At 44.9% G+C, this 12757-nt stretch overlaps 1 protein-coding gene across 3 annotated transcripts in view; it reads left to right on the top strand.

Moving 5' to 3' along the window:
* Positions 1–12757, top strand: part of TPK1 (thiamin pyrophosphokinase 1) — a 251943-nt gene that overhangs the window by 120168 nt on the left and 119018 nt on the right. The gene's annotated exons all lie outside the window — the stretch shown is intronic.

The following is a 12757-nucleotide window of genomic DNA, read 5'->3' as shown; positions in this document are numbered from 1 at the left end:
AATATTATTCTTTCTCTCTGATTCCTACATGGCATTTCTCAGTTAGATACAGTATATTTCTATATCTACGGATACGACGACTTTGGGGTTAACTGTGTTATCATTTTTGTAATGGACTAATGGCTTCGATTGATGTTCCTGCTAAATGTCTCTTGCTCCTCACTTGGAAATTAAATTTATGACTGACTCTGTTTGATTGGATTAATTGCTCATTAGAGTAATGAGATCTGACTCATAGGTTTGCATGAGGAACCATGATTGTGCCTTGAGGAGGTAGCTTCCAAGGTGCTCCAGTGTTTTTTAAAAAAAAACTTTTTAAAAATTTCACTTACAGTTGATATACAATATTATATTAGTTCCAGGTGCACAACATAGTGATTAGACATAAAGCGGTCACCCCACTAAGTCTGGTACTCATCTGACAATACTCTGGTCTCTCTAGTACAGCTCACTCTGATGAGCTGAAATCTTCAGCAAGATTCCATACTCATCTGAAGCAAAGTACAATGCATCTGTTGTGTGTGTGGAATGTGTGCTCTGGAAGAGAAACTCAACAGATACCACTGGAATGAAGTCATCAGAATGAACGTCATCACGGATCATGCGTGTTGATTGCAGGTCCCTCTGTGTAGATACCGGGTGAAGGGGCACTTGTGGAGTGCTTCCCTACATCCGTAATTCCAGTTTAATCATGAAGTCAGGAAGGTCAAATTGAAGATCATTCTACAGAATACCTTACCAGTGTGTTCAAGGTCATGAAAAACAAGCAAAGACTGAGAAACCGTCCCAGACCAGAGGAGAGGAAGGAAACATGGAAACTCAATGCAATGTGTATTCTGATTCGAATCCTGAGATAGGAAGAGGACATTAGTGGAAAAACTGGTGAAATGTGAATGAAGTCTGTAGTTAAGAGTCGAGTATGAGGGTCAGTCTTTCTTTAAAAATTACCTTTCACTAACAGTTGACATACACTATTATATTTCAAGAGTACAACATAGTGATCAGGCATTTAGTCTGGTACTCATCTAACATACATAGTTATTACAATGTTACTGACTGTATTCCCTATACTGTACTTCACATCCCTGGGACTATTTTTTTTTTTTATCCTCACCCGAGGACATTTTTCCATTTTTTGTTCAGATAAAACGGGAGGGAGAGAGAGAGAAACATCGATGTGAAGGGACACATCGAGTGGCTGCCACCCGCACGACCAACCAGGGCCGGGGACAAACTGCAACCGAGGTAGGTGCCCTTAGCGGGAACCGAACCCAGGTCTCTCTGTACCGCAGGCCGACGCTCTAACCGCTGAGCCAGACCGGCCAGGGCCCTGGGACTATTTTTATAACTGGCAATTTGTACATCTTAATCCCTTTTACTATTTTTGTCCATCACCCCAGTCCTTCTCCATCTACCAACAATCAATTTGTTCTTTGTATCTATGAACTTGTTCCTGTTTTGATTATTTGTTTATTTTGCTTTTTACATTCCACATATAAGTGAAATATGTATTTCACTTAGTTTAATACCCTCTAAATCCATGCATGTTGTCTTAAATGGTAAGATTTCATTCTTTTTTGGCTAAGTAACATTCCATTGTACATATGTATGCCATCTTCTTTATCTAGTTGCCTAGCAGTGGATAGTCAGGTTGCTTCCATATCCATTAGCACAGTACAGCCTTTCATTTATTTGTATCTTCTTCAGTTTCTTTATTCAGTGTCTTACAGTTTTTCGAGTGCAGGTCTTTTGTCTCCTTGTTTAAATTTGTCTAAGTATTTATTCTTTTGATGCAAATGTAAATGAGATTGTTTTCCTGGTTTCTCTTACTGATAGTTCATTATTGGTGTATAAAATACATCCACTTTCTATTATTTTCTTTATCCTGATACTTTACCGAATTCATTAATTCTAATCATTTTTTGAACTTTTAATGTTCTTCGTATATAGTATCATATCATCTGCAAATAATGACTGTTTTACTTTTTCCTTTCCAATTTAGATGCCTTGTATTTCTTTTTCTTGTCTGATTGCTGTGGCTCCATTGTCAATATTACTTGTAACAAGGGTACTATGGTTATTTAAGCTGTTGACATTGGTGGAACCTGGTTCTATCTGTGTACTATCTTTATAACTTTTTTTTTTTTATAATCCTCACCTGAGGACATTTTTCCATTTTTTGTTGTTGTTGTTGTTCAGACAGAGTGAGAGGGAGAGAGAGGGAGAGAGAAAGAGAGAAAGAAGCATCGACATGAAAGGGACACATCAAGTGGCTGCCTCCAGCATGACCCAACCAGGGCCGGGGACAAACTGCAACCAAGGTATGTGCCCTTAGCAGGAACCAAACCCGGGCCTCTCTGGACCACAGGCCGATGCTCTAACCGCTGAGCCAAACTGGCCAGGGCTATCTTTATAGCTTTTTATTAGATCTAAAACTATTCCAAAATAAAAAGTTTACTTAAAAAATATGTTCACTGTTTCATATATGCTATAACTATAGAATGATGTAATCTTTTTGTTTACATCACAATAATATACAATAAGAAGGCAAGTACTCCCTAGCACTTAGGCAAATCAAAATACTTTTTTGTGGACTCTCACCCTTTAAAGTGTGTCCTCAAAAAGTTTCAGATTGTGAGTCTCTGTTGCATGTTTATAGATGCAGTTTAAACTCGATGGTGTTTACACTACTGGAATGATCCAGATACTCTGAACCTCCTCAGTTTCCTGAGCAAAGAATGTAGGACTTGATCAAAGATGAACTGCACTAGATATGTTTTATCAGTGTTGACTGTGGAAGGAGTAACCTGCTGATCTGCATTCCCTCCTTACCTATCACACTCCTGTGGCCCCATCACCACCTAATTTCTGTCATTCTGTCTCTTACCTTGTTCCCTGGGCTTCAGTTACATGTGTGCCATCAGTTCTCTACTTCATACCTCTGACCTGAAACTCCAAAGCCACGTTTCTACCTCTAACTGGAAGGCCAGAGGGAATTCATTTCAGTGTCTGGAATGAAATTCTCCATCTTTCTCACAAAATCTTATTCTCATTCTTTATTATCTGTTGTTCTATGGCGCTACCATCTGTCCATTTGGCAGAAGCCTAATGGTAACCTTACATTTTCCTGTACCATCCCTTAACAGGTGGTGACAGTATTTCCTTTAATTCTACAAGTAGCTCTTGTACCCACTTTGTTCTTTGTAGTTTTGACTGCTACTATTTCTACCTGGGTTGTTTAATTAGCATTCTGTTTGCCCCTTTTACTCTATTCTCTAACTAAAATTCACATCCTGTTTTTTAAAATTTTTTTATCCTCACCTGAGGATATTTTTTACATTTATCTTCAGATAGAGCGGAAAGAAGAGAGGGAGGAAGAGAGAGACAGAAACATCGATGGGAGAGAGACACATCGACTCATTGCCACCCACACAACCCCAACCGGGGCCAGGGACAAACTGCAACCAAGGTCCATGCCCTTAGCGGGAACCAAACCCGGGACTCTCCAGTCCTTGGACCGACGCTCTAACCACTGAGCAAGACTGACCAGGGCCATCTCCTTTTTTTAATGGTGCATATTAGCTTGGAATTTTTTATTGTCTCCCCATTATTTATTCAATAAATATTTGTTCAATGCGTAAGTGTATTTCCAATGACAGCAATGCAAATGCCAAAGGACAGCAGGCAAACCTTAGCTGGCACGTGGACTCTGACGGGACCTTCTCGTAGCTTTCTGGACATCACGTCAGCTTTCCTGCTGCCTGTGCCCAGAGGCCTCAGCATCTTTGTCTCCTGTACCCACTGTAGGGGTGGTATTAATAGGCATGTATCGTACACCTCAGTAGTCTTGTGCTCCGTAACATATTTTATATATTTATATAATATGTTGTAGTTTGTAAAATATAGGCTAAGATAAAATATGTGATCTTTTGCTCATGTAATAGAATTCATGGAATAATGTGGTTTTAGAATCAGACAATGTTTTTAGAAATCTTTCAAATTATTAGTTACAGTTCATAGGTCAAGTTCATGGACTCACCACAGCATTGTTTCTTTTGGACATATTTTCATTTTAGGAGACTTCTCTTAAGAGTAGAAACTCGAATTCAATGCAGCACTCACTTGCATGTTGAAGTGCTCACTAGAGGAGGTTTCCAAACTTCCCTGTTCCCGGGGAGCCGGCGGGGATGGGGTCTGTGTTTTCGGTGATGGGATCCAGCGGGGAGGGGAGCGGTACAGCCCGGCTCACCATTGTGTGTGCTTGGCCTTGAGGGAGAGGGAAGAGACGGGCTCCAGCTTCTCCGGTCCCGAGACCCACACCGTGAGGCTTGTGCTCACGAGGCTGTACTACCCAAGGCGAGGCAGCAGCTCACCCCGGTTCCAAAGGCAGACCTCCTCCCCTTAGACACTGTGGAAGCTTCCGGGGTCTTCCGCCAGTCCTTTGCACACTTTTAGATCATACCTCTTCCGTTAAGTCATTATGCTGAGATTTGGTGACCAAGTCGGTGACCCCAAATAGCCTCCAGTCTAATAGAGGAGGCAGATGTACAGGTAACGTTACATAATTTCAGCCTGTAAATGCTGAAATGTATCTCTTCCGAGTAGATTCAACTTTTTGTAATAGATTGTTTATATAGAACCCATTTCTCGTTCATCCTTTAATTTTCCATTTCAGTAAATGGGATAATGTGATTTTTTTTTTTTTTGAATAATGAAATTGCAGCTCGTGTCGATGAGGCCTTCTATCGCGTATATATTCATATTCTGGAACAAATGTTGGGCGATCCCAGGATCAGACAAGGGAGCGAGGAGCAGAAAAAGACTTCCGGGCGGGCCTGGAATAAACCAGCAGGCTGTTTCCTAGATCATCTTGGAGACGCCTTCAAAAGGAGAGTTCACTTCTCTGTTCTTTCTTCTTCTTAGAGACCAGCAGCTTTTTCACGGGGCTGGGCAGCGAGAGGAGGTAGATGAGCCAGTGCTCTGAAGTGACTCCCGACCGTTGCTGTGAATATAAAAAGCTCACTGCCTCACAGGCGGTGGCGGCCCAATCCCCTCTGCTCGGCCCAATCCCCTCTGCTCGGGAGAAGAGTGCTTTCATCGCCCTGGGACGGGGCGCAGATGCTGGGCTTACCAAGAACCTCAGCTGGATGGCCCGCTCGCCAGATTAGATTTCTTACTCACGCAGAGAATTACACATGTGGCTGGCGTGGAGCTCCTCCGCAGAAGAACACTGACCTGTGGGAAAAGGACTTTTTATTGAGTTACTGCATTTACGAAGATACAGAAATTGCAGAGAGTGGAGGAAACTATATCTTGAGGACTTTTGTAAGAGTAATACGCATGTAATAGAACGTCCTGATATTGCTTAGTAGATTATGAAATTTCTCCTCATTTTGAGTATTCCTTAGCAAGACATATTACACATGGTAGTACCTACATCCATAATTATGATTATCCACAATGATGATGATATCTATATTTTTAAAAAAAGGATTTGCTTATAGTTTAAGTCGTGACCGAAGAGCTGAAATGATGTTACTGTTTATCATGAGGATGTGCCTATCAGATCAATATATTTTCAGAGGTATTTAATTAACTAATCATGAGAAGAGAAATATATATGGAGAGAGAGAGAGAGAAAGACATCTTTTTGTGTGGTAGGCATCTCAGAAGTTCCATTTAAACCAGGGAAGATGGAATCCTATAGTATTCACTTTTCATCCTTTTCCTGCCTTAATAGCTGGAGGTAGAAGATGCCTTGTTTCTGTGGCCACCTGTTTTCCTGGTGGAAGTTCCATGGTACAAGTTCTGGTCCAGAACAGCAGGTGGCGCACTAACCCAGAGATGCAGAGAGTAAAACTCAGAGGGTACCAGCTTCTGTTCTGGATGTACCTTCCCCTCTCAACATGTGTGTGATTGTATGTAATTCCAAGTCTTGAAGCTGGATCAAGATATTTCAAAACATATTAGAAATGGGACTGTCTGAATTCAGAATGAACCAATTCCATTTTAATTGTTTCCTCATCCACTCTGTTAGAGATTTTAGATGCCTATAAAACTGACCCTTAAAGATTCTGATGTTTTTAAAGCATCAGCATAAATAAAGGAAATTCTTTCATAAAGAGGAAATGATTATGAACAAGTATTTTATTCCAGATTGCACACAGTTTATTATGATGCTGGTGAATACGGAATACATTTGCTTATAATTTCAAGGTGAACCTGAGGAGGAAGAGGTGACCAGCTCTTTCACACACATGTATTACCTGAAACAAACTTACTACGTGGCAAGAAATAAGCTTTAAGTAATTAACGTCACTGCAGTAACAGTTTTTAACATTCTCATTCGGCATTATAAAATGGTCCAGTGCATAGCTTAGAAATCAGAGCGTTAATGACCAAGTGCAGGATTTACAGTCAGAATATTCTCTGTGCTCCCAGAAGATGGAAAGGGGTAATTAGCATAAACTATTTGTATTGCTCCTGCGCCACACCGGTCTGGTCGCCACCTCTTACAAACTGGCCAGGAAATGGGCAGAGAGTACATCAGAGAGCAGAATCTGACCCATCCAGACATGGAGACCAGGAGCTGCATCTGTCACGTCGAACAAGAATATGCAGCAGAGGTTGATTTCATGGCGGAAGCAAAGCAAGAGATATTGCTGGGTGGGAGCTCTCCGCGATGACGCAGGCCAGGACATTAAAGAATGATCACATGCAGAAATACTCATCTTCTGGAACAAAGCACCTCTCACCGAAACCACTCTGTTTGCAAAAATGTTTGGAAAATTCTCCGTCTCTTCTCCACTGGCTCAGTGAAGAGGCTACAGGTTCCATGTTCTGGTGCCTCATAACCCAGTTTCCACAGAATGGGAAGAAGACCATCCAGTGCCCTAAATGCTCTTAACATTCTGAACATCTAACTTCAGTGGACGCCGTGTGTGTGGAAGAGGTTTTAGCCAGAGTTAAAAATATCTGGGGCTTTTTGAGGATAGTCGAAGAATGCAGATTTGCAAATTTTCATCCATCTACTGAGCAGTCATTTAGCTTCTGTAGACAACATTTATATAAAACAAACTATAATATCTGTTCAAACTCTACTTCCAAATAGTTATTCTTTTCTGAATATGATATAAAATATACTTTGATTTTTCATTTTGCACTAAATACCAACTGTGTTAAAGATACAGTGCTCGGCCCTGGCTGGTTTGCTCAGTGGTTAGAGCATAGGCCTATGGTCCAGAGAGACCCGGGTTCGGTTCCCGCTAAGGGCATGTGCCTCGGTTGCAGTTTGTCCCCAGCCTGGTTGGGGTCGTGTGGGTGGCAACCAGTCGATGTGCCTCTCTCACATCAATGTTTCTCTCTCTCTCTTCCTCCCTCTCTCTCTCCTGCTCTATCTGAAGATAAATGCAAAAAAATGTCCTCGGGTGGGGATTAAAAAAAACAAAAAACATACAGTACTAGGAATTTGGGGCATTGTAAACCACAAATAATACATCTTCCCATTTATCATGAATTTGAATTACGGGTAATTCAAATGGAATAGCTTTGAATTTCTTTCTTGTAGGAATATCTTTATATCCTGACAGTGTGAGGGGTTTGGAGACCATAATCACCTGCAGTGGATTTTATAATATTCATGTTATTTATTTATACAGACCATGATTTTATGTGATTTGATTATAAGTATATTTCTTATTCTTCTTTTTAAAGAATTTAATTTCAGCAGAGAGAGTAAAATTATGTACCAAAAAACCCCACAAGTGTGTGCTTTATTATTCTGTTCCGCTCTCCTGGGCACCCGCTCCCTGACACGGAGAAAGGCAAATACATGCAAATGTGCTCTTGCCTTGGCTCCGCGTGTTTGCATGGGAAGGAAAGTAATGCATTTGCACGGTTTTATCCATCACACTGTTGTTTTGTTTGTATGGGGGAGCGTCCCGCCCCAGGGATCGCGCTGACATGGCTTCAGTCAGTCAGGGAGACACCGGGACTAGGACAGACCGGTGAGGAGGACAGCGCTGTTAGCACAGTCAGGCTCCAAATGTTTGACTGCAGGTTCCGACACTTGCCTAGGATAGATCCAAAGTAATTCCTTCATCTGGGAAGGAACTCAGTCACCGCCGCGTGCTCAGTCACAGGCAGGGTGCTGAGGTCAACGGTTTTCTCGGATTCGTGGGGCAGCCTGGGGGTCAACAGAGAAATTTGGGCCGTTGGAGTAAGAGCTGTGGGGACAGTGCTCCCGGCGACATCGGTGTTGGGGAGGCTGTCAGGGTCGACACAGGGAGAGTCTGGACTCTCCGGATAAAGAGTTTGAATTTTGATCTGCAGTGAATGGTAATTCATTAAAGAATTTTGAACACAAGCTCATAATTTAGGAAAATAGAGTCATGATTGTGTTCAAGCTGAATTGAAGGACGGAAATCCTAATGGATTCTTGGAAGAATAATTCTCTAGTCATTTTTTGCATCAAGAATTTGAGAAAGAAATGGGGGCCTTAGGAAAGAGTTAAGGTGTACGTGGTGCTGCCTGGTCTTCTCGTTGACCAGAGTTAAAGCCTGGAGCCATCCGCCTGTCCCGTGTGTGCCCGCCGCCCGGCGAGGGTGCAGTAGGCGGGAAGGGCAGGCTGGAGGGAGTTTCTGGCTGGAAGCACGTGTGGCCATTGGAGTGGACGCCTTCGTTAAGCATGTGATCCTGCTGTCCACAGTGCTGTGGTCGAAGTCTGCCGGGGTGGGCGAGAGGCCCCTGGACCCCCTTGTGCACGCCTGGACCCCCTGAGTCTGGGAGATTGGATGGGGCCTGGTGAGAACAAGGGGCGTTTTGTTCTGAATATTCAAGGCTAAAGGTGAAACGCTCAGGTTTGGGGTGTCAACGGGCAGGCCGTGCTGACAGCACTAATCACGCGTGCACATTTGCGTAGTGCAGTGGGAACATGTTTCCTGAACATGCTGACAGAGCATCAGCTGTGGCATGGGGACCACACACACCCTTATTGAGATGGGTTTGGTGTCTCCCCCGCCTCGGCCACCACGGACTTGCAGCAGGGGTGAGGGACCTCGCCAGCAGGCTCCTCCGTACGCACCAGGAGGCTGGGGTCCCCTCGGCCACCGCAGACTTGCAGAGGGGTGAGGGACCTCGCCAGCAGGCTCCTCCGTATGCACCAGGAGGCTGGGGTCCCCTCGGCCACCGCGGACTTGCAGAGGGGTGAGGGACCTCGCCAGCAGGCTCCTCCGTACGCACCAGGAGGCTGGGGTCCCCTCGGGGAGCTCTCCACAGAGGCGCAGGGCGAGGTGGGCGTCCTTGGGGAACACTGTAGTGCTTCTGCTCTTCGCGAGGCGGGGAGGGGAGGGGATGGCCCAGGCGCTGAGGCTTGACGGCTGCCGCGTGATCTGAGGGTTAAAGGGTGTCTGAGATGTAAATGGGCTCAGAGTGGAGGGTGTAGCAGTAGAGATGGACCTTGCCTGAATGACGGTCGCAGCAGGGAGGGTGGTATAAGAATTACTTGAGAACAACCCTGCGTTTTCCTAGACTTCTCATATGTGAATAGAAGCCTCATTATCTTGCCAGTGCAGGAGGCGATATTTATTCCCACCCAAACGGGCCTGCATGATCCACCACTCAGTGGGCCCGGGGGATTTCAGCACGGTCTCCATAGTGCTGCTTGCACAGGCTGCCCACACCCAGCAGAGGCTGTGTTCCGCATTTGGCAGCACATATATTTTGATACCATAACATCCGAGGACTTTAATTTCTCTGGTGTCCAATTCTACTGCACAGGAATCCCTGGAATTATGTTCTGGGCTTGTTAAAACACACTTAGATATTGCTGATTTATTTCAGCTTGTTTGTGCTCTGCCTTGGTTCACCTCTTCCCTTCGTCGCCTACATCGGCTGTTCTGTCTCTCAATTAGAGCATCGAACAGTCAGACCAAAGAATTTCCTCATCCGGGTCCAGCCTGACCAGTGCAGCGTAGAGCTCGTGAAGAAGAGTGTATGAAGTTTTGAGACCCTGGCGTTGCGTTGTGTGAAGTTGGCTCTGTTAATGTCAGTTGTAAGGGTCAAGCCGTAGGGTAGGCGTGTGTCCTAGTGCACATGGATGTCCCGGCTTGGGCCTGTGTCCCGGAGTCAGTGTCTGCAATGCCCACGTTTGCATTCAGAAGTCTCTCAGCCTGTATGTTGAATTGTACGGTCCCACTGCCCCTCAGGGGGAGCCGCAGAGAAACCATCCACTTGGGTGTCTCCAGAATTCCGTTCACAGAAAGTCAGTGTGGTTACAGCACACGGACAGACGCCGTCCCTGCCGCAGACGTCAACTCGCTCCACGTCTTTGTGAGGACAAATGGGCAAACATGTTGTTGGTTTACTGAGAGGTTTTTACTGCTGGAACAGGAAAGTGAAATTCCTTCCCTCTTGGGCGTTATAGATCCCTCAGCTAGTCTTGTCATATTCCAGTAAGGCACATGCCAAAAGCCAGGCCTCCGGTTCTTTTCTAAACAGACACAATCGTTACTTACCTGGAGAACTTGACATGGACTATTAAAAGTGAAAGGAATCTTGAAAGATATGCTAATACGTTTGGTTTATCTCCCGCCTCGGGAGATCCTCAGAGGCACAGGGAAGCCATGTGAGGGGCCGTGTCCCTGTGGCGGTTCGAGGCTGCGCCGTGCCTGGGTCAGATCTCGGTGTCGGCCAGGGTCCCGGGCACTCTCTGCGACACGCGTGCTCGTGGACAGCCAGAGCACCCTGTTCCCACCACTCTGCGAACAGAACAGGGTCCCACGACTTCACTGCAGGGGACATGTAGAAATCAGTCAGAAATTAACTCTTAGATTTCATGTGCTGATGAGGGCATGACAGGTATGTGCTGGGTGTTTGCGGGGATGGCGCGCAAATACATTACTCAAAACGTGTTCCTCCTGGGCTGTGGGATTATAGCCACGCTGGTCAGAATTGCAAACCTTGAATCCTTGATGTACCCCAGCCAGCAGGAAGCATGTTAGCCCTGAGCCCAGCCCTGTGCTTCAGAGAATGCTAGGTGTCCCAGCGATGGGCACGCTAGCCCTGGGGTTGGCATGCCCTCCCTTTTATGCCCTCCGACCCGTGTCCATCCTCACCGGCCCCCACTAACTCAGCCTCGTGGAAATCTGCGACGTCTTGACACCTGATCCAACAGAAGCAGCTTTTCCCGAAGGACAGTCCGTCTCCTCGCCAAGGTGCTGCCGCTGTTCGGTTGGGGTTCTTCCCCCACTGCGTGTCTAGAATGGGCCCTGGGAGGGAGGGAGGCATGTCCACTGCTCTCAGCGGTCCCTAGACCCATGCTGTCCAAACCTCTGGCCACCAGCCGCCTGAGCCCCTGGACTGCAGCTAGCCACATCGCGACGTGCCTCAGTGTAAAAAAACTGAGGGTTTTGGAGATCAAGTGTGAAAAAAGAAAAAGAATGTAAAATATCCTAGTATTTTTTTTTTCAGCTTTATTGAGGTGCAATTGGCTTGTAACACTGTATAAGTTTGTGTATGATGTGATGATATCAGAGTCAGGTATATTAAAAAATGACTACCATAATAGAGGTTGCTAACATCTTCATCCCCTGACATACTCATCTTATAACAGGGAGTCTGTATCCCGGGACCAGCATCTCCTCACCTCTCCCAGCCCCCACCTGCTGGCCACCACCAGGCAGGCTGTTCCTATGTTCGGCTTTTGTAGATTCCACGTATAAGTGAGATCATACAGTATCTGTCTTTCTCTGGCTTCACTTAGCACAATGCCCTTCAAGTCTGTCCGTGTTGTTGCAAATGGCAGGATTTCCTTTTTTCTCATGGGTGAGTAATATTCCATTTACATGCACTGTATATCACTCTTCATCCATTCACCCTGTGACAGACATATCTTTGGTTGCTTCCATATCTTGGCCACCGTGAATAGTGGCATAATGGACATGGACGTGCAGATTTCTCTTTGACATCCTGATTTTATTTATTTTGGCAGAGGTGGGATTGATGGATCATGTAGTAGTTAAATTCATACTGTTTACCAGAGTGACTGTACCAAGTTACATTCTCACCTACAGTGCACAAAGGTTCCCTTTTCTTCACACCCTCGGAAATACTTGTCATGTGTTCTTTTTTATAACCATTGTTCTAGCAGGTGCTAGCTCATGGTGGTTCTCGTTTGCATTTTCCTGGTGGTTGGTGGTGTTGAGCATCTTTTCATGTACCTGTTGGTCATTTGTATGTCTCCTTTGGAAAAATATCTATTCAGGCCCTTTGCCCATTTTTTTAATCAGATTGCTTATTTTTTTAGTTGTTCAATTGTATGAGTTTCTTATATATTTTTGGATATCAACCACTCATCGGATAAATGGTTTGCATTATTTTCTCCCATTCCATAGGCTGCCTTGTCATTTTATTGAGTGAATCTTCCCAAATATTGACATGCTGACCTCATTTCCTTGACTAACCCTCACACCTCCATTGTTCAGTTTACCTGCTTACTTATTACTCAGCCTGTGACACACCTAGACCTGTCTATTACAGGATCTGTGAACCCTCCTTACGCTCCTGCGTGTGTTAGACTCACTCTCTGTGTGCTGATGCCAACAGTTCTCCAGTTTCTCTGCCACTCTGGTTCACTGAGCAGCACCTCTCCCTATGCTCAGTCCTTGTTTTATTCTCATTCATTTAACAACCGCAGCGTGGGCAAAAACAGGTTTGTAGTCGCCTGTATGGAAAGTAACACAATACCTTTGGCCCCCAC

The sequence above is a fragment of the Molossus molossus genome, unplaced genomic scaffold, assembly GCF_014108415.1.
Source record: "Molossus molossus isolate mMolMol1 unplaced genomic scaffold, mMolMol1.p scaffold_m16_p_7, whole genome shotgun sequence".
Taxonomy (NCBI): domain Eukaryota; kingdom Metazoa; phylum Chordata; class Mammalia; order Chiroptera; family Molossidae; genus Molossus; species Molossus molossus.
The sequence above is the reverse complement of the archived record's forward strand: the minus strand, read 5'-3'. Positions and strand labels throughout refer to the sequence as shown.